The sequence below is a fragment of the Canis aureus genome, chromosome 30 (assembly GCF_053574225.1).
Source record: "Canis aureus isolate CA01 chromosome 30, VMU_Caureus_v.1.0, whole genome shotgun sequence".
Taxonomy (NCBI): Eukaryota; Metazoa; Chordata; class Mammalia; order Carnivora; family Canidae; genus Canis; species Canis aureus.
In genome coordinates this window covers 24,013,175-24,038,088 of record NC_135640.1, presented here as the reverse complement: position 1 = coordinate 24,038,088, position 24,914 = coordinate 24,013,175, and the positions used below count along the sequence as shown (strand labels likewise).

General features: G+C 36.5%; 1 long non-coding RNA gene across 4 annotated transcripts in view; it reads right to left on the bottom strand.

Annotated features, from left to right (window-relative positions):
* The window catches only part of LOC144301781 (uncharacterized), a 327,386-nt gene that overhangs the window by 13,515 nt on the left and 288,957 nt on the right, over positions 1–24,914 (bottom strand). Inside the window, exon 8 of one of the 4 annotated variants that reach the window (XR_013368636.1) lies at positions 279–547. The exons of the other annotated variants lie outside the window; for them this stretch is intronic. This is a non-coding gene — a long non-coding RNA (uncharacterized LOC144301781). Of the gene's footprint in view, positions 1–278; positions 548–24,914 lie in introns of those variants that run through there. 4 annotated transcript variants of the gene reach the window in all.

Below are 24,914 nucleotides of genomic sequence, written 5' to 3'. Positions count from 1 at the left end.
CAAATATGTAGTGATAGAAAGCAGATCATGGGCTGCCTGGGGCTGGAGTGCGGATTGGAAAGGAGCATGAGGGAAAGATTACAAAAGGATGAGAGAAAACTTTGGGGGCTGACTGATTAGATTATCAGTGTGTGGTGATGGTTGCATGGATGTCAAAACTTATCAAATTATTCTTTTTAAGTATAGCAGTTTATTTTCTATCTACTATATACAGAAAAAAACCTTTTTTAAAAAAAATTTTATTTATTTATTGATAAAGGACACAGAGAGAAAGGCAGAGACATAGGCAGAGGAAGAAGCTGGGTCCCGGCAGGGAGCCTGATGCAGGACTCCATCACAGGACTCCAGGATCACGACATGAGCCAAAGGCAGATGCTCAACCACTGAGCCACCCAGGTGCCCCTGATTTCAATAATATAAGGAGTTCATTTTTACTAAGAAAGAACAAAGCCGTTTCCAACATCTGGGAGCTGGTCTGGCAACATCAGTGAGGCTTTGGTGTTGCTAGGAGCTGATCTGGCAGTGACAGCTAGTCCTTGGTGTTCTCCTGTTGAACATAAACAATTTCACAGAACATCAACATCAAACAAGGCTGCTCTGATGGTAATTGATCAAGACAAAAGCAAGACTACTTCATAATTTTGTCTGAACACAGACAAAAATCAAAACATTATCCAAACAAAAAAATCCCAAGCATCTCCTTCTCTGGCTAATATAAATGACTGCTACGTCTTTACCAATTAGCACTTTAGCTTTGCTCAGGCCTCTCTTTTTAGAGAAGATTAATTAAAATAACCTATCATAGAATAATCACTATTTCCTGACACCATGTGATACACAACAAAGCCATTCTTCCTGAAAACCTCCACGAATCACCTGGCTAGAGTCCAACTCCAACACGAAATCCCTTATAATATGGCCTTAGTGAATTATTACCCCCTGGTTCTTTTCCATGTGCAGTGTCCATTGTTGCAATGAGCAATAAACACAATTTGATCAATTGCAAGTATATTCCTGGTGGTCTTTGGCAGGAGGACATTGACATTAGTGATAAAGTACTAGGAATACACCTCATAATTATATGTCAACCTTGTGGTTCACATTTAGAAATGGAAAAACAAAAAAAGGCATGGTAAAAATCTAGAAATGGAAAATGAGGCTAAACAAAAGTACACATATACAAGTCAAAGTAAAGATTAGAGGGCAGCCTGGGTGGCTCAGCGGTTTAGCACCGCCTTCAGCCCAGGGCGTGATCCTGGAGACCTGGGATCCAGTCCCATGTCAGGTTCCCTGCATGGAGCCTGCTTCTCCCTCTTCCTGTATCTCTGCCTCTCTTTCTCTCTATGTCTCTCATGAATAAATAAATAAAATCTTAAAAAAAACAAAAACAAAAAACAAAGTAATGATTAGGTAAATTGGAACTTGAAGGTTGATATGGTTTGGTCACAGAAAACTTTTCCCTTCTTTCCTTCTAGGTTTTTTTGGAAATTCTAATAATTAAATGCCATAAGGCAGATTAGCAAGAGAAAAATAAATCTAATTTCATACTATTGGAAGCCCCCTAGAAACTACGGGACACCCAAGTAGTCTGGTAATTGAGGTATATATACCACCCTGAGCCAAGGACAAAGGAGTAGTAGGCATCTTGTCCTACTTCAGGAGCTTCAAAGAGGAGGAAGACATTTCCTCCCCAGGGAGATCAGAAGAACAAATATTTGCAAGACAAACATTTGCTATGCTATGTGGATAAATCTTTGGTATGTAACTTTCTGGTATAGACCCACTATTGAAATTTCTTTAGGCAGTTAAAGGAAAGGTAAAAAGCCATTTGAGCTTGCTGGGTCTCAACTGCCATCAGATCAAAACAACTCACATGCCAAAGTGGCGCATTCTGGGTTATTTTGCTCGTCCTCAGTGGTTACCCATAAAGCTGAATCTTTGGGAAAAAAACAAAGATTAAATCATATTAAACCTCCTTTCTTTGAAGCAAGAAGTGTGGCAGGTCTAACATAGGTCAAATATTTTATGTGCCACCATGCCTAGCCAGGAAAAAACAAATAGATGTTGTAGGTAGAATGAGATTGCTTCTCAACCTGTAGTCTAATCAACATTGCCAAATTTCTGGAGTCAGTCTCTGAGAATGTCTGAATGCATATCTATATAGAGAGACCACAGCAGTAGAAATTAAATTCAAAGGAGATGTCTAGGCAAAAAAATAAGAATAAAATAAGACGAGGAGATTCTTTATCTGATTAAAAAGGAACTGGGCCTTTTAGGAACTGTACGCCGGAACTCCACTGCACACACTGAAACAAGGTAAAGACACTCAGCAAAAGACATTTGGAAAGGAACTTGGCACCACTGTGTCAGGGCATATGTGTGCCCTTGGGCTATTGCCAGAAGAGTTTCCAGTGAGCCAGGGCATAATAAAAGGAAGAGAAGCAGCCCTGGCAACAACAGTGAGTCTTTGGTGTTGCCAGCAAAGGGGATGAAGTCTGGCAACAGAGGTAAGGGCAGCGATAGGTAATTAAGTGGGAACACAGCTTCATAATCCCTCCCAAACAAAGAGGATTTAGAAAGAAATCTCTCTTTTTGGAGTCCTTAGTGAAGGAATGTTTTTCTGCCCACCTACTTATTCATCAGATTGTACATCCAAGACTTCTACAACCAGCCTGCGAACGACTCTATTGGATACAACCTTTTGTCTTTCCCCTCACTGAAAAAAAGTACCCATAAAGACTCCTTTCAGCAGTTATAGACCTGGTTGATCTGCAGCACAGGTGGAGATTGAATTTAACGGCCTTAGATGATTGTGTCCTAAAATTACTTTGATGTGGCAGGGCTTTCAATTATTTTTCTTTTTCATATGGATTTCATCTGTTCAGCTCATGTTGTATTGATTCTGGGGACATGGGACATGTAGGCTATGTCCACTCTATCCTTTATTCTCACTCTTCCATAAAAATCTGTATTCTTACTGGTTATACTAACTCTAAACTGACCAATGAAGAGAGATTATATACATTTCCTGGACCTTTCTATCTTCTTCATGTTTACATGGAAGATATATTGCCTATTCCAGACAATGAGACAGTAGCCATGAACCACCCACATCACACAATTTCCATACACAAAAGCGGGTGAGAGAGTGCAGGCAGTCAAGGGTGTACCCTGTGAATGCCCTATGTATATTTTATATTCCATAAGCCCACACACTCCTGCTTCTGAGACCCTTCCTCTTGATTGAAGCACCTTTGGTGCTTGATCAAATGGGAATTTTGTACACTTGGAAAACAGAGAAATAGAAAATATGCGATACTACAGTCTTGGGTTGTAACACTTTGCTCCATTGTTAACTGACAATGTGACCACTGAGACACCTGACTTGTATGATTTTTATTGGACTCATTTGATCAATATCAAACCTGATCAACATATAAACTATACATTTTCCCTTTACCATAAAGTACCGTCATGACTTTGCAGACTCAGAGATTCTCCTATTTTCTCCACTGTAAACTATCAGAGTCTTTACTACACCAATTACAACATATTGCCTCCTTGTACATTTTACTTTTCCTTTTAATTCCACCTTCTTATGTGTACGCTGAGGTAAGGGCAGACTATTTAGTGATTGCCTTGGTCTATTCAAGCTGATACAATAAATTACCCTAGATGGAGCATCTAAAACAACAAATATTTATTTTTCCCAGTTCTGGAGATTGGAAGTCTGAAGTGAAGATGTCAGCATGGTTGGGATACAGTGAAAGTACTCTTCCGGGTTACAGATCACCAATTTCTCATATCTGCACATATCTGTTGGAAAGAAGGTGAGAGAGGTCTCTGGGGTCCATTTGATAAGGGCACTAATCCCATTCATAAGGGCCTCACCTCATGACCCAGTTAACACTCAAATGATCCACCTCCTAAAATCATCACACTGGAGGTTAAAACTTCAACATACGAATTTTGGGAGGACACTTGTAGTTCATTCCAATGATTAAGCAGTAAATAAGGTCAAGTGAATTTACTTGTTTTTTGACTGTTAATACAAATGCTTTTAAGTGCTACAGAGAGAAATATGAATAATACATAGTTCTATCTAAGGTTGTGATCCCAGGATCTGTGATTGAGTCCCACATCAAGGCATTTGATGGCAAATCCCATTTCATGGCAGGGTAAAGTCAGTTAATGGATACACTTTCAAAGATTAAATGTAGAGTACATTGCAAGCAATAAAGATTTGGAACGGTATCATGCATAACTTGCAAAAGATAATTAAGAGTTTCCATAATCTATCCCACAGGCCATATAGGTAATATATTGGAGAAAGTGCTTCATATTGTATAAAAACATGATGCACTTGGATGCTAGTACTGGTGAAGTTTATTTAGTGCCCCTGAGCAAGGAAATATGGGAAGCAAACAAAAGTGAGGATCCCATACCTCTGAGCCTTATAACTTTGTCAGTTTTCAGGGAAATGAGGCATATACTTCCTTTAATGTTATTCAACTGCGGTCTATAGGACAAGCAGGAAAAGCCAGTCCAGGTAAGCACAACATTTTCTGAAATCATACTCTTTAAGATGTGTTTGATTGTCCATTTATGTGTCATTAATAAATGTATTCCAGATTTTAAGAATATCTGTCTAAATATAAGAAAACACACATAGAGTACATAGACATGGACAAAGCATTTAAATGTTTTAACACATCCAATTTTATTACTTACATTCACCATTAAACTCAAATTACTAAGCACTATATACTCTAGATTCTGATTAAAACTCTTAATTATGAGCTCCTGAGTGGTTCAGTTGGGTAAACACCCAATGCTTGATTTCAGCTCAGATCATGATCTCAGGGTTGTGAGACAGAGCCTGGTGTGGGGCTTTGCACTCAGTGTGAAGCCTGCTTAAGATTCTCTCTATCCCTTTGCCCCCTTAACTCTCTCTTTCGAGAGAAAAACTACTAATTAAAATTGTAATAATTATGGGCAGCCTGGGTGGCTCAGCGGTTTAAGCGCCTGCCTTCGGCCCAGGGCATGATCCTGGAGTCCCGAGATCGAGTCCCACGTCGGGCTCCCTGCATAGAGCCTGCTTCTCCCTCTGCCTGTCTCTCTCTCTCTCTGTGTGTCTATCAATGAATAAATAAATAAAATCTTTTAAAAAATTGTAATAATTATACTATTTTACTTTTGGTTTTATTATATTTGCCACTATTATCTGAGGAAGACCAATATATTAATGGCAGTATGTTAACTTTTTTTTTTAAGATTTATTTATTTATTCCTGAGAGACAGAGAACGAGAGAGAGGGAGAGAGAGAGAGGCAGAGACATAGACAGAGGGAGAAGCAGGCCCCCTGCAGAGACCTTGATGTGGGACTCCATCCCAGATCCTGGGATCACAACCTGAGCCAAAGGCAGCCGTCCAACTGCTGAGCCACCCAGGTGTCCCTGTTAACTCTTATTTTGCTAAACTGATAAAAATATTGTTTTATTTATAGTTAACTCATGTATATCTATGCCTATATACATATATATTTATAAATACACTTACTTTTTATTAATAACAGAAATATTATATATATTATATAATATCTGTTATATATATGTATATAAAAGAGAGAGTTACAGCAATTACAAAGGGTCAGATACTTGAGATAACTCAGGAGATTCTACAGGGTATACTTATGCAAGGCTTTGATTAAGGTACATGGTAAACAGGACAAGTAAGCCATGTCTTCTAGACATAGAGCTCAGAGTCCTCTTTCAGTCTCCTCACAGGAGATGTTCTTTCTGATAGTGAATCACCAAGATAGATGTCAGACACCTTGCTTCAACTGAGACAAAATGCAAGTTTACTAGAGTCTTGTATACCCTACCAGTCACTTAGCTAGCTAAAACTAAGTATATATCATTGTCTACACACGTTTACTAACAATGAAAGCAAGCTGAGTACAAGTACAAAAGATGAATTTTAGACTTTAATATCACAAACTAATACATTTCATCTCTACATTCAAGAGTCAGTACCGTGTTTCTTAGTATCCTAGCATAAACGTTATGAACAACCACAGATCAGCTGCAGGGTAACACTCTTCTTAAGCAATAGTGCCTTATAGTCTTCTATGGACTTCTTTGCATAGTGTATTGACTTCCCTGTGTGTAACACCATATTTTCTAGTTTCTGCATTTGATGCTTTGACATCTTGGGAGCCCGAAGATCCTGAGACTGGTTTTCCCAACTGTAAGCATGTCTTTCATATGCAAACTAACCAATTCAGAGTTCACAGCTTCAACAATCTCCTTTTTGAAACTCACACACTCAGGACCACTATTCCTCTAACCTAATCACACCAGAGCCAGGTACTAGACAAATAGACACAGACAAGTAGACCCAGCACCTTTGACCCAGGTCCTCTGAAAATTATTCTAACTAGCCATTCATTCATTTTTTCAGAAATTACAGTAAAGCTTATGACCATGCTTTCCCCTTACTTGCTCTGCCATGGACAGACTAGTGTGGATTCTGGTATGACTTCCCACATGCCCCCTCCTCTTACCATCTGCGAGTATAATGAGTAATTTTTTCAATGGCAACCGTCTCTTGATCTGCTATCCTTGCCATACCTGAATGATCATAAAAGACTATATTTTAAAACACTCCTTTATTTAATAACTGTTTGACTTTCTTGGCTGAATGTACCATGATTTATTTAGTCAATCTTTTATCAATGGACAATTATATTGATTCAATTTGGTTGTTATTTTCACGAGCACTTCAGTGATGGCCTTCATTTTCCTTAATATCTGGGGCAATACGTCTTAAAGATTTATTCTTAGAATTATATTGCATTTTGTGTTAGATACTCTTTTAGGAATAAGTATAATTTAGAAATATCTCCTGATATCTTTTAGCTTTTGAACTCAAATTATTGACAGTGATATTAAAGATGTTTTCTGGATAAGCAAATTAATGAAAATATTAAGAAAATGAATTATATAAAAACATGATTATGGCAATAATAAAAGCATTTATCAAGAGCATATTCAGTGTCAGGCACTGAACTAATATTAACAGAAAAACGGCAGACATGGTTGTGTGCTAAGCACTATTCTAAGAGCTCTACTTACGTTACAGCATTAATACTCAGCAAAAACTTATAAGGTGTCATTATTATGCACATTTTACATATGTGGAAATTTAAGCAGGATTTCCTTAGAATCGCATTGTTTATAAGGAAAGAACTGGGATTTAATCTTCATAATAGTTCAGCAAAAAAGTGTCATTCTGCCCATTTTCAAAATGAGTAATCTGAGAGGAAGAGAGGCTAAATAAATCTCCAAAATCACATAATTGCTAAGTAGGAGTGACTTTGCAAATTTAAACCTGTGGTACACCAAAACTACTTTTTGCCAAAGTGACAGATGTCTCATACTTTCAAAATTGTGAGTATGTGGACTTTGGAAATGGAGATGGAGAGGTTATATCTGGTAAGAGCAATAAAAGGAAGCTTCCTGTCTAATCTGTACCTCAGAGTATGAAAATGACTGGTTTAGTGAATATGTGCATGACCCTGACATCCCAGAAGTAGCACAAGAACAAGAGCAAAATGAAAATGTGTGTCTGAACAACACTGAAAGGGACAATAAATGTGGAAGAAACTTGAGTTTATTGGTTACGACATATCTATTGCAAGAAACCGAACACCTAACCAATATTGGCTTAAACAATAGGGCATTGATTACATACTTGTTTTATAAGATTAGGAAAGCTTAAATTTTCAAAGTTGGTTTATTGCTTCAACTTTCTCAAAATGTAGGAGTTTTTACTATTTTTGCTCTGTCATTCTTTCTGTAAACAGATTCTCCTCAGGGACACAACTTTTTACCAGTCCCAAGTGCCACCTGCAGACACTATTAATTACTGCCAACGAATAAGAAAATCCTGTTTTCTTCTGGGTGTGTGCGTTTATGTGTGTTCACATAGGAAGGAAAATTTCCTAGGAATTTCTAGTTTCCTCCATCTTTCATTAAGAAACATTGGAGCACAAATGCCTGCTTTATTTACAAGTCTGAGCAAGCAAGTTTCTTGTATTTTCAGCTTGAAAGATTATGAGAAGTGTTTGCCATTGAACAAAATAATGGGAGCAGGTAAGGCTATTGGACAGAAAATCAACAATGATTGTACAAATAAATTAAATACCACCTAAAAGGAAATTTCAATAAGCCAAGTAAAAATAGCCAAGTGTTTGAGCTTGGATGGTAGAGAAAGTTGAATATGAGCAAGATAGTAAAAACTTTACAGTTTACATGAAAATTATAGGATTGGCTAAGAAAAACGAATGATTTAGGGCTCTACATTGGTTCCAATATAATTATGAGTAACCAGAGAATATGTCAGTGCTATTAACTTAAATGAAAAAAGTCAGTATCTGGGTTAGCCCAGTGAAGTCTTGCCTTACAGCAATCCAAATTTTTTTCTCTGGGGTTTCTAACAGCTACTAAACTCCAGTGCAGGAGGTACCCTCCTCCCTAGGCTCTACTTCCTATCTTTTCTTGTGTATCTGCTCTCTCTGTTCTGATATCTCCAGCTCATCCCTTGATGGAATTGCATGATAGACTCTGATTCCATGTTTGATCTTGGGTGAGGTTTGTAGTAACTCTGGTTCTAATAATTACTTTGCTTTGTCTAGACTCCCAATATAGGTCAAAGATCCTGGGCTTGTGTCATTCATGACATGTCAAAAGAGATGTTCTTTGACAAAAGATGAAAGCAGTGCTTTTAGATTGGAGACACACTGAGGCTAAGATAATTAGGAGACTTAAAATTATGACAGGTGGGTGAAAGAGTTTAGACTTTGGTTATAAAGCTCAGCAAGAGTATGAAGCTCATTGTGTAGACTGAGACTCTATCAAAGTGAGACTTGAAGACAAAGTTGTGATTTATTGATTTTTTTAGATGTTTATTTTTTTTGTTTTTTTAAATATTTTATTTATTCATGAGAGAGAGAGAGAGAGAGAGAGGAAGAGACACAAGAGGAGGGAGAAGCAGGCTCCATGCAGGGAGCCCAACGTGGGACTTGATCCTCGGTCTCCAGGATCACACCCTGGGCTGAAGGCAGGCGCTAAACCACTGCGCCACCCAGGGATCCCTTAAAATTGTTTTTAAAAATATTTTATTTATTCATGAGAGACACAGAGAAAGGCAGAGGCAGAGGCAGAGGGAGAAGCAGGCTCTCCACAAAGAGCCTAATGCAGAGGACTCCATCCCAGGATCCTGGGTTCATGACCTGAGCCAAAGGCAGAAGCTCAACCACTGCACCACCCAGGTGCCCCTAGATATGATATGTTTAAATTAGCATGATACAATACACAGGGCATTTTTTTTGAGTAATACAAACCTGAGTTTTTATTCATCCTTTACTACACATACTTTTTATGAACTTGGACAATTTTTCTACCTTCTTCTTTAACAGACTTTATTTTATATAATTAGGTAAACATTTCTAATAAGAGAGTTGTGACAATTAATGTCATAATAGATATAAAATAAGTGACATATGTCTATACCATGTACATAATGAACATTTAATTCACTTCAAAGAGTATAAAGAGAATTTAAATACTACAAATTGTGAATATAAGAGAGTCTTTAAAAAAGATAAGGTTCAAATATAGTTTATCAAAGGGAAATGAGAAAAAATAGAATTATAGAGTAAAGACCGTGTATATTTCTCACACTGATTGGTTGTCATTGTCGTGCAGAAAGACTATATTTCCAAGTCTTTTTTGGTTAAGACATAGTTGTCAGAAATACAAATGTGCACCTCTCTTCCAGTTTGAGGTAATTAATCACATCTGAACATTAATTTTTAATCTTTGAATGTCAGCAGGGGCAATGTGCTAATATAACAAAACCCAAATATATGACAATAGCTAGATATATGGACATAGATAGAGAAAAACTGGTACCAAAAGCCTGACAGGTGAAGAACTATGTTATACAGTGGCAAATTATATATAGGCATTCACCTAACACAACTAGAAAGGCAGTTTATGTGCCTAATAAGGTTGTAGTTTTAGGGGAGGAGTGTATACAATTGGATATTGATATTTTCTGTTTATAATTTTAACTTGGTGATAAGTCAATCGAAGAAGGACAAACATTATATGGTCTCATTCATTTGGGGAATATAAAAAATAGTGAAAGAGAATAAAGGGGAAAGGAGAAAAAATGAGTGGGAAATATCAGGAAGGGAGACAGAACATGAAAGACTCCTAACTCTGGGAAATGAACAACAGGTGGTAGAAAGGGAGGTGGCAGGGGGTGGGGGTGCCTGGGTGACGGGCACTGAGGGGGGCACTTGATGGGATGAGCACTGGGTGTTATTCTATATGTTGGCAAATTGAACACCAATAAAAAATTTAAAAAAACAAAAATAAAAAAATATTTTCGATGCAAAAAATAATAATAATTTTAACTTGGCAAAATGTTATCAGGAGGTTTTAAATTCAGGATTCATGGTGCTTTTTTTTTGCAAAGAACACTGAAAGAAAATTGAGATATATCAGGAATTAGGACTTTTATGGATTGTCAAAATTAATTAATTCTATCCTCCAAGTACTAAGAGCTGGGATCTCAAAAAACTTTGCAAAACACATGCTTATAATAATTCTCAGTTAATTAAAATGGCTTAGTCAAAAAAGCCAATTTGGAATGTGACCTATTGTAAACAGCATCAATAAATTGTGAGTTTTTTTTGGATACCCCACAAAAAAAGGATGTTTTATTATGCATCATCAGACAACCAAAAAGAGAGGCCTGTTTCCCAATGTTCATTTCAGAGGTTGCCACAAACAATGAGTTAGGGAGAGATTCCTTGGAGGGCAGCTAGGGTCTCTAGAGGTCACCAAGTAAGAGGATACTCCCAGGGAGGAGACTCGGATGCTCATCAAGGAAACTTCCCCACTTCTATGGAAAAAGACTTGACAATGTCTGCCCAGTGGAATTTCTGAAACATTATAGACCAAAGAATATTGTGTCTCTCTTATATTTCACGGTTTACTTATTACTACATAATAGCTAAGTTATTCTGTTTAATACAGAGAAAGTGGAGAAAAATGAGATGGTGCCATGCTATAGAAGGAAAAAGATAAAAATGGAAAAGTGTTAGCAGTGGCAGTTCTGTAAGGAGAATAAATGCAGAAGACCAAATATGATCATTACTTTGCCATTTAGATCTCACTGTAGACAATGGAAAAATAACCCTAGTACTATTTTGGAGTGAAAGTCAAACTGCAATTAAAGGAGAAATGACTATGTGATAAGAAATTGGAAGCAATGAAACTAGACTATATATTCTGTAAGTATACTAGACTATATATTCTCAAACTGCTATAGCAAAATATCATAGACAGGGTTGGTTTGAACAACTAACATTTATTTTTCACACTTCTGACCACTGAAGTTCAAGATCAAGGAACTGACCATTTTGATGACTACAGAGAGCCTCTTCTAGGTTTGTTGTCAGTTGAGGGAGACTCTGGCCTCTTTCTCTTCTTATAAGGAAATTAATCCCATCATGGATGTTCGACGATCATGGTCTCATCTAAACCCAATCAGTTCCTGAAGGCCCCATCTCCAAATACTATTACATTGGTAATTATGACTTCAACATATGAATTTTAGGCAAGCACAAACATTCAATCCGTAGCATTTAGGAATTCTATAAAACATTGTTGTAAATAAAATATTAAAAAGGTGAAGCAAAGGAATCTCCCAATGGATTGAGAAGGGTGAATAAATTTGTTAACAGAAGGCAATATGTTGCTCTATAAAAAGATATTAATGATATAAATGAGAAGAGGATCATGAATGTACTATAACTCAGATGTGATGGTTAATTTATGTGTCAACTTGGCTGGGCCTTAGTAGGCATTGATTATTTGGTCAAATACTGTTTAAGATATTTCTATGAAGATATTTCTGGATAAGATTAACATTTAAATTAGCAGACCTTGAGTTAAGAAGATTATCCTCCATGATGTGAGTGGCCGTCATTCAATCAGTTAAGGGTCTTAACTAAAAATAAAATAAAAAACAAACAAAAACCTGACCTCCATAAATAGGAAGAAATTCTGTCATTTGATAGCCTTTGGGCTTGAACTGCAACTCTTCCCTGAAGGTCTCTAGCCTGCCAGCCTACCCTGCATATCTTGGATTTGCCAATTCTCCACAATTGCATGAGCCAATTTCCTTAAAATCTTCTCTCTCTCTCTCTCTCTCTCTCTCTCCCTCTCTTCTCTCTCTCCCTCCATCCCTCGCTCTTCCTTCCTCACCTTCTCTCTCTCTCCCTCTCTCGGGAGACCAATGGAGTTTTGGCTCTGTTCCATCTCCCAGTGGATCCAGAGGATCTCTAAATCTCTACTGCAATTATTTCCTCAGTTCTAGAAGTCATAACTGGAGTAGACATACTCAGCAATTGGCAGAATCCTCACATCAGTTCCCTGATCAACAGAGGGAGGGTTATTATGTTAGGAATGTGGAAGCTACTAGAAATGCCTCTACCTAGAAAATATTAAACCATAAGCATTATTGCATTTCTGGAGAAATCACAAATTAGTATCACCATTAAGGACTTGAAAAATGCAGGGACTATGATTCCCACTGTATCCACATTCAACTTGCTTATTTGGCCTATGCAAAAGACAGATGGATATTGTCAAATGACAGTGGATTATCATACCTTAACCAGGTAACGACTCCAATTTTAGCTGCTGTACCAGATGTGGTTTCACTGCTTGAGTAACTTGACATCCCCTGGTATCTGTAATAGCTAGTAAGTTGGAAAAATGTCTTTTCCCCCCCTAGCTCCATTTTAAAGACTACCAGAGGCAGTTTGCTTCCAGTTGGTAAGGCCAGCAACCCACTTTCACCATCTTACTTCAGGAATATGTCAGCTCTCCAGTTATATGTCATAATTTAGTTTACAAGGATCTTGACCACCTTACCATTTCCATAAAATATTATAATGTTTCATTACACTTATAACATTATGCTGATTAGAACTAGTGAGCAAGAATTAGCAACTATTCTCAACTAATTGGGTGGACATTTTCATGTCAAAGGGTAGGAAATAAATTTGATAAAATTTCAGAGGTATTTTACCACAGTGGAATATCTAGGAGTCCAGTGGTATGAAGATATGTTGAGGTAACCCTTATAAGACAAAGGATAACCTTACTGCATCTGACTCAGTTAACTCATTGTAGATGAATGGCAAATTATTTCTTGAAGGAAGATCCACTGACACAACTTCATGGCAACCACAGGTCTAATAAGACCAATCAATATCTAAAAATGTTCTCTTATGAGATTTATAGTCTTCAGAGGGAAAAAGGCTTGGTCATACCATTTCTATTAGTACTTTATTGGTCCTTTTACTCAGCTGCTCATAAGCTGACATTATGATGGTGATGTAGGGGCCTTATGTTTTTTTTCTATTGTCAAAATAAAAATTAATTGACTTCTAGCGCAACCAAAAAGGACCCCCTTCTGCACTTTAAAATAAAAGAAATAGGAAGAAGAAATCATGTCTTGCTTATGACATTTAAAGAAAGTAAGAAGAATGAAGTAACAGCAACAACTGTTCAAAAATATATTTCGCTCTGGTAGTGGGGCAGGATGTACAAAAAGGGAATTTGCAGAATGATGCTGTGTTATCAAAGATTTATGGGCAGAGGTAGCAAAGATGCACATCATTATAAAATCTCAGCTGTCAGATATTTTCACAGATTAAAGATAAGCTACTACATTAATAGTTAGTCTAAATCTAGATGTACTGACAGGTCAGAAAAGTCTAGCAAGTTGAAGACAGAGATATTAAGTATTCTCCCTCTCAGGGCTTTATATAATTCAATGATTGAGAAATTGATCTTCAGTTAAAGCAATAACAATGCAGGTTGTGCTCTAATTAGAGAGTGATATTGTTAGAGATGATAATAGTGCTGTTTCGAGATTAACTTCTATCACACAATTGTAAATCATAAATTATCTGTGCTACTGCGAAGAATATTGAGTTAGAGGAATAGGTCTCTAAATTTTGAGTTAATTTGTCCAATACATATCATCATAGACATTAACACATTAAACAAGGAAGTAAATAATATACATTGGCTTTCTTAGTAATAATAGCATGCCAAGGAGAGTTGAGAAGATTTATTATATCAAACTAATTAAAAATTTCTGAGGACCATTATTTTAGTGGAGCAAAAGTACAGATGAATGACTCCCAAATATTGTCCCTACAGTGCCTTAAATTAAGATCACTTTTTGGAAAGGAGACAATGGGGGGCACAGAGATTCTCACTCATTATTTCCTTGTCTTTATAATGATAGACTAAAAATTGGACAAATAACTCACTTATTTTTCATACTAAGCTTTGCAAGTTGGTATGTACATTATGCTTACAAAGTGGCATTTAGACTAGACATATTTCATCTCTCAATGTGAAATGTGACTACCATGTTGACAGCACAGCCTCACAATAAATTACAATCCGAGTCAAATGTATTACATGCTCAATGATTTTAAACTATATAGAAAATATCACTTCATAATGATTCATTTAATTTTTTCACTTGATGTTTATATTTTTATATACATATGTTTATATTCTCATCTGTTTCCTTGGAGATATGTATGTGTGTGTATGTGCGTATATATATATACACACACACACACACACATATATATCCTCCTCACCTAGAGTGGAGCTACCTTCTAACTTCCATAGGTTTGAGGCTAGTTGAAAGCTATGTTCAAGGAATGCTTCTTTCTGAGAATTGAGCACATGGCATGTCCCTTGAGCCTACCCACCAACTGTGGACATAGCTTCTAACTCCCTTATGTTAGAGGCTTGTCAGAAGCTGCCTGCAAGGAATGTTTTTTCCTCAGAGAGCAGTAGGTCCCATTTCCCTGGAGCCACAACATGTGCTTTTGTTTTGGTTTCTAAGGCCAGTAGGTGAGAGGGTAGTGCAAAGCTGCTCTCTAGGAATGCTGATTGCTCACAGTTTACTACTTATCATTTCCACAGGCCCTCCACTCCTGTGCAGCTACCTTGTACTTCCCTTGGGTGAAAGGCTAGTCCCAAGCTGCAGGTCTGGAATGCTTGGGTCTCCGAGTTCAGTACAGTGCCTTTCCATGACACCTCCTTACCTAGAGTGGATCTACCTTCTATCTACCATAGGTTTGAGGCCAGTTGAAAGCTGTGTTCAAGGAATGCTTCTTTGTGAGAGTTGAGCACAGAGCCTATCCCTCAGGGCTCCATACCTACTATGGACATAGCTCTGAATCCCTTACATTAGAGGCTTGTCAGAAGCTGCCTGCAAAGTACATTAGGCCACATTTCACGCAAGCCTCCTCAGGGGCCTTTGATCAAGGTTCTAAAACTGGGAGGTGAGAGGGTAGTGCATAGCTGCTCTCCAGAAACACTGGTTGCTCACAGTTTACTACATATCATTTCCACAGGCCCTCAACTCCTGTGCAGCTACCTTGTACCTCCCGTGTGTGAGAGGCTAGCCTCAAGCTGCAGGCCTGGAATGCTTGGGTCTCCGAGTTCAATACAGTGCCTTTCCAAGGCACCTCCGCACCTAGAGTGGAGTTAGCTCCTAACTCCCATAGGTGAGAAACTAGTGGATAGCTGCTTTCATGGACTGTTCATTCTAAGTTGTAAGCACAATGCCTTTCCATTGCGTCACCACACCTAATGTTCAGAAAGGTTCTTAACCAGTATGTGAGTCTAGTGGAAATTATATAAAAGAATGACAGAATCTCAGAGTTAAATATATATATACATACACACATACATATATACATGTATATATATATATATATTTACACACACACATTGACTGTTTAGTTGGAAACATTGATTCATAAAACATCTGAATCCTTTTGTTTTCTAGATAGATATAAATAGATCAATCTCTATATGTTTTTCTTTATTTTTAGCCATTTTATATTGTCTTGCCATATTTTCAAAAGTGAAATCCAATAATGTATTCGAAAATTTTTGGAAAAGCTATTGGCTCTAAATAACTTTATCTTGTTCTAGAGTAAATTTGCTGTTAGGACATGTAGAATATAGACATTTCAATTTAATCCAATCTGGAATTGCACTAATAAATAGCTTGAATTTGAATCTTTGTGCAGGTTTATTCTATTTACATTTCACTCTGAGTTCCAAGGAGTAGCCAGCCTTTCAAGGTTCCAAACAGAAAAACACAGATGTTTACCACAGCTCCTTCCCCTTTGGAAACTCCAGCTGCAATATCCTACCCTAGTGAGACTGTTGAAAGCTCTCTCACCTTACAACATCTAGACTGTTACTTAAACACTTGCAAATGTTTCAGGGGAAAAATAGAGTTAAATCTTAAAGTCTCTTCTTTGCACTTTCCTCTGTTATAAAATCATATGTCCTCCAATTCTCATTGTTTTATTAGTATTCTGATATCTTCAAACAGATGGTACTTCCTGTTGTTCTTGGTAGGAGATGTGCAGAATCTAGTCTGCTATATCTAGAAATAGAAGTCAAGAGTGTATTATCTGTATGTTAGTGTCTGTAATTGGAAAAACACTCTCCAGGTCTTGTTCACTATGATTTATATAAAAAGCCAAAGTCATACTCCAGAAATAGCTGGTCATTTTTGTCATCCTTACTTCTAACTAATAAAGGCTTACAGATAAAGGTTTAGAGTTTTTGTTGTTAATATAAGTGAATTTTGAAAGGATGTTCATTTTGAGATTGATCATGTGTTAATTAGATTATAGTTAGAATTAATATAATTATTTTTATTTTTATTTATTTTTTTAGATTTTATTTATTTATTCATGATAGACACAGAAAGAGAGAGGCAGAGACACAGGCATGGGGAGAAGCAGGCTCCATGCAGGGCACCTGATGTGAGGCTCAATCCCTGGACTCCAGGATCATGCCCTGGGCTAAAGGCAGACGCTCTAGTGCTGAGCCACCCAGGCATCCTGACTTTTTAATTGTGAAAATGTTCAAGCTATGTGGATTGTGTATGATGTCATAGAGATACACTACACATTGGATGAATAAGATACAAGCCGCCTAGCAAGACTTTATCCTTCATTCTTTAGAGTGATCTTTGACACATGATTAGATTATACTCTTATGTACAATGACAGATTTGGAGAATTCTGGTTGCCTAAGTAGTCTTATCTCTATCATAAGTCTTATTGCCTTGAATGAACATTTTTTTCAAAATGTGGTCGGAGATTAAAGGGAATACAGGTAAGACTATATTATACAAACAGAACAACTTTCCTGGTTATTGTTTTTCTACATAGAAGTGACGTTGTGACTGAGGAGACCTATAGGACTCACTTACCTCCAATTAGTGTTTATTTCAAATGTTCATAAAGGAAAACATAATAATTATGGCATGTTCATTTTGATTAGAGCAGTTTTCACACACCCAAATAATATAGTTATTGATTAAATATTTAATTTCAACCTTAGAGACAGGGCTACAAAGTAGCAGAACTTTGGCTCAACCAAGCTGCATATATATATATACACGTACATATACATATGTGTTTACATATGTGTGTGTCTGTATATTATGCCCACATATACAGCTGCCAGCCTAGTTTAGTGGATATATTCATTTTTTATACTACATGCTGTGTAGCTTCAAACAACAGTCTCTTGGTTCTGGAGACTAGAACCAACATCAAGGTGTTAGCAGAGTTGATTCCTTCCCAGAGCTTTCAGGGAGAATCTTCTTAATGCTTTTCTCCCAGTTTCTGGTGACAGCCAGGAGTTCTCAACATTCCTTATCTGGTAGATGCATGATTTTAACCTCTGCCTCCATTTTCACATTACATTTCCTCAGTATCTCTGTGCCTTCACATGGTCATTTTATAAGCACACCAATCACATTGGATTAGGGTCTCACTCTACTCCCATATGACCTTCATCCTAATTATACCTGCAATGACTTTATTTCCAAAGAAGGTCACATTTTGAGGTATTAGGACTTAGAGTTTCAACATGTCTTTTTGGGAAGATACCATTCAACCTATACTGTGAATTTGGTATCATTAAAATTTATTTTAAAATTTTAAGAAGTATAGGCGTATTGTCTCTGTGCTCCTTAAGCACAATATTCTCAGTAACTCGAATGAGCAATTAATCTCTCAAATTATATTATTAATATTTTTTATTTTAGGAAATTAGAGTTCTAGCCAGATAATCATATATTAAATATTAAACTAGATTATAGTATTTAATAATATTCTAACTTCTAAATCAAGATATGATTGAATTTCTTGGCTGTTGGGGTTTTTAATAACATAGGATGCAAGAAATTATCCAGTCAGAACTTGATTTGAAGAGTAGTCACATAATTTTTAGAGTATGTATTTTATTTTATTTTGTAAGGAGTAATACCATGACTCATACTAACACTTTGGATGGCTGTATTTCAAAAGAAACTATTTTCTTCTTCTTCTTCTTTTTTTTTTTTCTCTGAATGGGTGCAAAAATATTCTTTTGTTCAGTATCTATCCTTTGTTGCCTTATTACTATGACATGGCATGACTTAAGTAAAAACACATTTAATACAATGAAACTTCAATGTTAAAAGAAAAAAAAAAAAAAGAAGAAGTTGTGTTTTTGGAAACAAGTTCCCTGAAAGCAATCTCTTTTAGCCTCAAGTAGAAATTATTTTGATTTTACTTCTGCATAAAAAATACACATTCATGATGTTTATGTGATATTTGACTCATTAAGATTTCCAGAGGCTGAATGGCTTAACAGATGGAAGTTGCTTTAAAATGAAAATATTATATGATATTCTATCATAAACTAGTATAGAACATAATCTCATATAGAATAAATGTAAGGGTAGGATCACTGAATTAAATGAAAGGCTTAATGTACCAGTTAGATTCTTTTAGTGTTGATAGGAACATTATCCTTTTCTCTTAGCTATGGAGAACAAAACTCACTGAATCTAATTTTCAAATGAGCCTCAAAGGTTGTAATCAATGGGCTTCTTATGGATAAAAAGGGAATGCATATCTTTTTGTTTGTGCTGACACACAATTAAATTAAATCAATATTTATTAAACTATATAATGGTATTACAGCTAATTAGTTTATTTCAAGGGTATTTCTTAATTAATTAATTTCCAATAAACACTTGAGATTACTCTATTGTGATCATTCCTATTGGTTCTCATAACTGAAACAAATAGATCAATTATAATACAGCTTGGTTCGTTAAAAAGACAATAATTTATCCCCATACAAAACTGATGTCTCTAAAAAAATATGCCAATTGTGAGATAAAGCAATAAAACATGCCCATGAAATAAGCTACAAGTCCACTTGACTGGCCATGGGGTACCCAGATTAAACGTTATTCGGGGATAGGTCATTAAGGTGTTTTCAATTCATTGAGGATCACAACAGAACAAAAGGCTGCTCAAACTGAGACATCTCATCTTCTGTTTTCAGACTGGAATTACACCATTAGCTTCCCTAGTTCCAAGCCTTCAGACTTGGAATGAATCCTACCACCAATTTTTCCGGGTTTCCAGCTTGCGGATAGATTCTCTCTCTCTCTCTCTCTCTCTCTCTCTCTCTCTCTCTCTCTCTCGTCTTTCTATCTCTATCTCTTTCCACATGACAATAATTAGTGAGTGATTTTCTTGGAATGTGGCAAACAAAAGCCAGGTCAGAATTTATTGATAAATAAATGAAAGCAGAAGAAGCAGAAGAATGAAGATAAGAGAGAAGCAGATGGTTTTAAATGGTATCTAGAATGTAAAAGTGACAAGACTTTATGATTCATTTTCTTTGGGGGACAAGGACAAAAAGAAACTCACAAGTGACTTCCAAGTTTCTCCCTTAATGGTGTTAACATTCTCTGAGAGAAGAGCACATTGGAAGAGGTAGGAAATTATGAATCTGGTTTTGCACATGTTTGATTCATACAAGTGGTGATTACTTTCAAAAGCCACTGGATATGTGATTCGAGGTTCATAAAAGAAGTATGGCTAAAGATATTCTCAGAAATACTTATTACACAGATGTTAACTGAAACCACTATATATAGAGAAGAGAGTGTTTTGTGGGTCAGGACCAAATGGGGATGCAAGCAGACATTTTATTTAAAACTGATGAGACATATTTAGTTGTGGAAAAAATAAATATTAAAGAAGAAATTTAATAATTTAATAGCTAAGAAGATAAGAACCACACCATAAGTAGTTTTTGGCCCTAAATAAAAGAATGGACAGCTCTTTTTTTAGTAGCTTTGAGTGTTTTGTAGTAGGCAGATACAAGAAATGCTTTCTGATGTCTTCTATTTTCCTGAATTGAGATATAAATTTATCTGTTGAGAATGAATGGGACAATGGAAGAATGGGAAATTGAGGAGAGGAAGTTTTTATGAATTAGACTATGATAGACAATTACACAGAGTTAAAAACTTAGGAAATATAAACATTCTTAAAACTTTTTTTTTTTTTTTTTTTTTTTAGGGAAGGCAGAGAGAGAATGCTAAGCAGTCTCCATGCCTAGCATGTAACCCAATGCAGGGCTCAATCTCAAGACCCTGAGATCATGATGTGAGCTGAAATCAAGAATCAGACACAAATGATTGAACCACACAGGTGACCCAACATTCTATAAATTTCTAAAGACAAATATGTGCTGGTTAAACAAAGAAGTAGAATAAATAAATAATATCTTAAAAAAAAAAAGAACACTATAAACATAGAAGTAGATGGATTGTTATAGGTGAAAATTATGGGCATTCTTTGTTAGGAAAACATAAACAAATGGATTCAATAGATGAATAATATGGCATTATTTTTTAATGTGGGCTGCAATAACAAATGATCATATACTGGATGGCTTAAGAATAAAAATTTATACTCTACTGCTCTGAGACTAGGAAGTCTAAGATCTAGGCACTAGTCCATCTGGTATCTGGTGAGATCACTTCTTGGTTTGTAAGCATCAGTCTTCTTGCTGTAGAGAGGCAGAGAGGAGATAGAAAGAGAGCAAGCGCTTGTGTCTGGCAAGCACATGGCAGACTTCACATGGCAGAGAGGAGAGAGAGAAAGAGAGCAAGCGCTTGTGTCTCTTCCTACTAATCCTATTCATGAAAACTCCACCTTCCTGACTCAATTACCACCCAAAGGCCACTACTACCATCACATTGCGGTGGGCGGGGGGGGGGGGGGGCGGTTCAGGATTTTAATACATGAATTTTGAGGAGATACAAACATTCCATCCATAGCATAGGGATAGCAAACATGAAATGAACATGGACTAACTTTGAAAATATAAAAGGACACACTGGGTAGAATCTGAATTTGAAAGGCTTCAAAATTTGACACTTCATTTTACTTCAAATAAAGAATACATTTTTGATTCTTAAACATAAGGAAATGATGTTTTCAGTATGATATTTAATGAAGAAGTTTGAGAGATAAGATACTTTGGGGAGTGGCGGACCAGATACTGAGACAAAACCTAGAAGGCTATTACAGTAACCAGTGTGTGGGGTAATGAATGCCTATGTTAAAGTGTCATCAGTGGCTTGAATTCAGCAAATATTTCTCAGGCATCTACCACAGTTTTGAGATTCTTTAATGGAAACATTAATATCTAGATAAATTGTTTTGTTTTCCAATTGAGTCAGTCTGGAAAAGAATCTAGAACAGAAGGATAACCTTCATTGGGAAGGTTATTGAACCATCTGCCTAATTAAGCTGCTATTTCTTGATGCTCTGATGGCAATGAGCTTTATTTCCTAAATAAATAATAGAGGAAAATTTTGATTCTGTTGTATGAGAAAGAGTATTCAGGACAATTTTGTACTTGTCTCTTTAAGCACCTCCTTCACTAAGTAAGCAGAAGTAAAATATTTTTGAAGAGATATTAAGCTATTTGAGAAGCATCTAAAAAATGACTATCTTCATCAAAATCCCCTCCTTCTAGATTCAGATTCTAATTTGTAATTCTTTAACTGTCTCAGAACTTAAGGGCTATAATCAACTGAGCATAGGAAAAACATTCTAGAGTATCTGTTTCCAAAAATCAGGCTGAGAATCATGACTAAATCATATTCTGATCTGTACTATATTGAGCTTTTTTCTTATTCTTTCTCTTTCAAGTTATTGAATTGTGTGTCTTAGGTTAAGAGTGAAGTTATCAATATCAGAACACCTGAACTTGCATGGCATCATTTCTAGCATATATTTCCTAAATATTAACCATCTCAGATTTATCAAATCGAAAAAAAGCTTTTTTGAAAAAGAAAGTTTTTTTCACAATTATCAACAGCATTCAATATTTGATATATTGGAAAAAATAATATTCAGATATGATCCAAAATATTTGTCTTTCGTGTTTAAAATCCCTTGAGTGGATTTTAAATTCTATATATAAAAAAAAATATGTTAGAACTTCAGTGGATTTGTGGCATCTGAGTGGCTTAGTGATTGAGTGCCTTTGGCTCAAGTGGAGATTCTGGGGTCCTGGGATTGAGCCCCTCTCTCCCCCCAGAAGAGGAGAAGCTCACAAGGGAGGCTCACAAGGGAGTCTGCTTCTCCCTCTGACTATGTCTTTGTCTCTTTTTCTCTGTGTCTGTCATAAGTAAGTAAATAAAATCTTTTTTTTTTTTTTAAAGAACTTCAGTGGATTTAAGAGAAGGACAAATGCCTTACTTTGAGAAAAAGCATTCAGTGTGTTTTCTGTTCTTTTTCTTTTTATTAAATGTATGCATTTGACCTCAACTAGAAAATGCATATATAATATTGCATGTTAAACTATAATAAAATATCATAGTAATTAATATTTCTTAGTTTGGCAAATTCTTTCAAACTCTTGCATTGACTCAAAATAAATTTAAAATGACTTAAAATCTTCTGCAACATGGTAGTATATTTTGACAGCTACCATTAAGGGGCTGTTATCTACCCAACTGGTAAGAAGTTTCTTAAAGGGAAAGCCCTATATTTAGAGAAAGTGACCAAGATTTACCCTACACTGTCCATTACACTATTTAGATGAAGGCCTTCAGCCTCTGCCACTTGAATTAACGTCAAGAAAATGAAATTCTGAGAAATGGCCCTTTTCCTGTACTAGTATGTACTAGTACTTTGTATGTTCTGAGGAAACATCAAAAGTGTGCAAATTCCAAAATATGGTAAAAACAAATATAACAGCTCTTATTCAATGAGCTTCACATGTAAAATACATAGAGTTAATAGTTACTGAGCATTTACCATATTAGTTTTGCAATCCATGGGAATCCTCTATGATAAACAGACTTGCCATGAGCTAAAGCAGATAATATTCATATCTCTAGTGTAATTTAGCCCTTCCTTTGCTGGAACTCTTTAAGTGTTTCTCTGCCTAATGACCCACATCTCTTTCTCTTACATTTTCCAACCATGTCATTTTCCCTGATTGAAATACTTTGAACTCCCTTAATGTCTGTCTTAGTCCCTTTGGGCTGCTGTAACAAAGTACTATAAACTGGGTGGCTTATAAACAATAGAGATTTATTTCTTAGAGTTCTGGAGACTGAAAGTCTGAGGTAAAGTTGCCAGCATGCTTGAGTTCTGGTGAGGAGCCTCTCCCGGGTTGCAGACTCCTGATTTCTCATTGTATCTCCACATGGTGGAGAGCAGAAGTTCAAGGAAACTCCCTCTTGACTCTTCTAAGGACAGTAATCCCATTCATGAGTGCTTCCACCCTCAGGACCTCATTTTAATCTAATCATCTGCTATAGGTCTCACCTTGTAATACCATCATATTTGTGGGTAGAGTTTCAACACAAGAATTTGGGGGTAGGGGAACCCAAATACTCAGGACATAACAATTCCAATATGAAAAGTTTAAACATCTGTATGTGGTTGGATTATTCATGATTCTATGGCTGCTGTTGTCCTCCCAGCCTAGGATCCTACACTTCAGATCACGTCCTTTGGCATAGCTAACAAAACCGGCCTTTGCAATGTGCCACAGGACCTGTTCCTCATGTCCTTCAAGGGCTGTGTCCAAGGGTTCAATCTCTCATTTTGTTGCCTAGATATATTCCCACTCATTCTTAAAAATCCAGCTTGGCAGAGGCAATGCATCTTTGGGGGTAAAGATATATGAGAAATCTCTGTACCTTCCCTCAACTTTTCTGTGAACCTTAAACTACTCTAAAAAGTAAAACATTAACAAAATCCAGCTTGAATGTCATGAAGCCCTTCCCTAAATATATTGATCTCAAGGTTTTGTGTTTATTGTATGATTATACACTACAGTACTTTTAACACTGTGTGGCCATTACTTGTTTTCTTAAATGGAGAATCACTTACTAAATAATTAGAATTTCTCACAGCATTTCCCTCTTTTCAGTTCAAACTGAGGCAAATTATCCATCATTCACCTTTTCTGATGTTTGGATCTGACATATAGAAGCTTAAGCTGGGCAGCCCCCGTGGCGCAGCGGTTTACCGCTGCCTGCAGCCCGGGCATGACCCTGGAGACCCTGGATCAAGTCCCACGTCAGGCTCTCTGCGTGGAGCTTGCTTCTTCCTCTGCCTTTGTCTCTGCTTCTCTCTCTGTCTGTGTCTCTATGAATAAATAAATACAATCTTGAAAAAAAAAATAGAAGCTTAACCTAATTATAGACATGCCCTGACATGTCCTGAAAGGAGAAAAGAAAAATAGGAAAACTTTGGAGATGAAGGCATAATACATGAAAAACTCTCCCACTTTGAGACATATTTGTAGGTTATGTAAGAATGGGAGCTGTGGGGATGCTTGGCTCAGGTCATGAACCTGGGGTCCTGGGATCGAGTC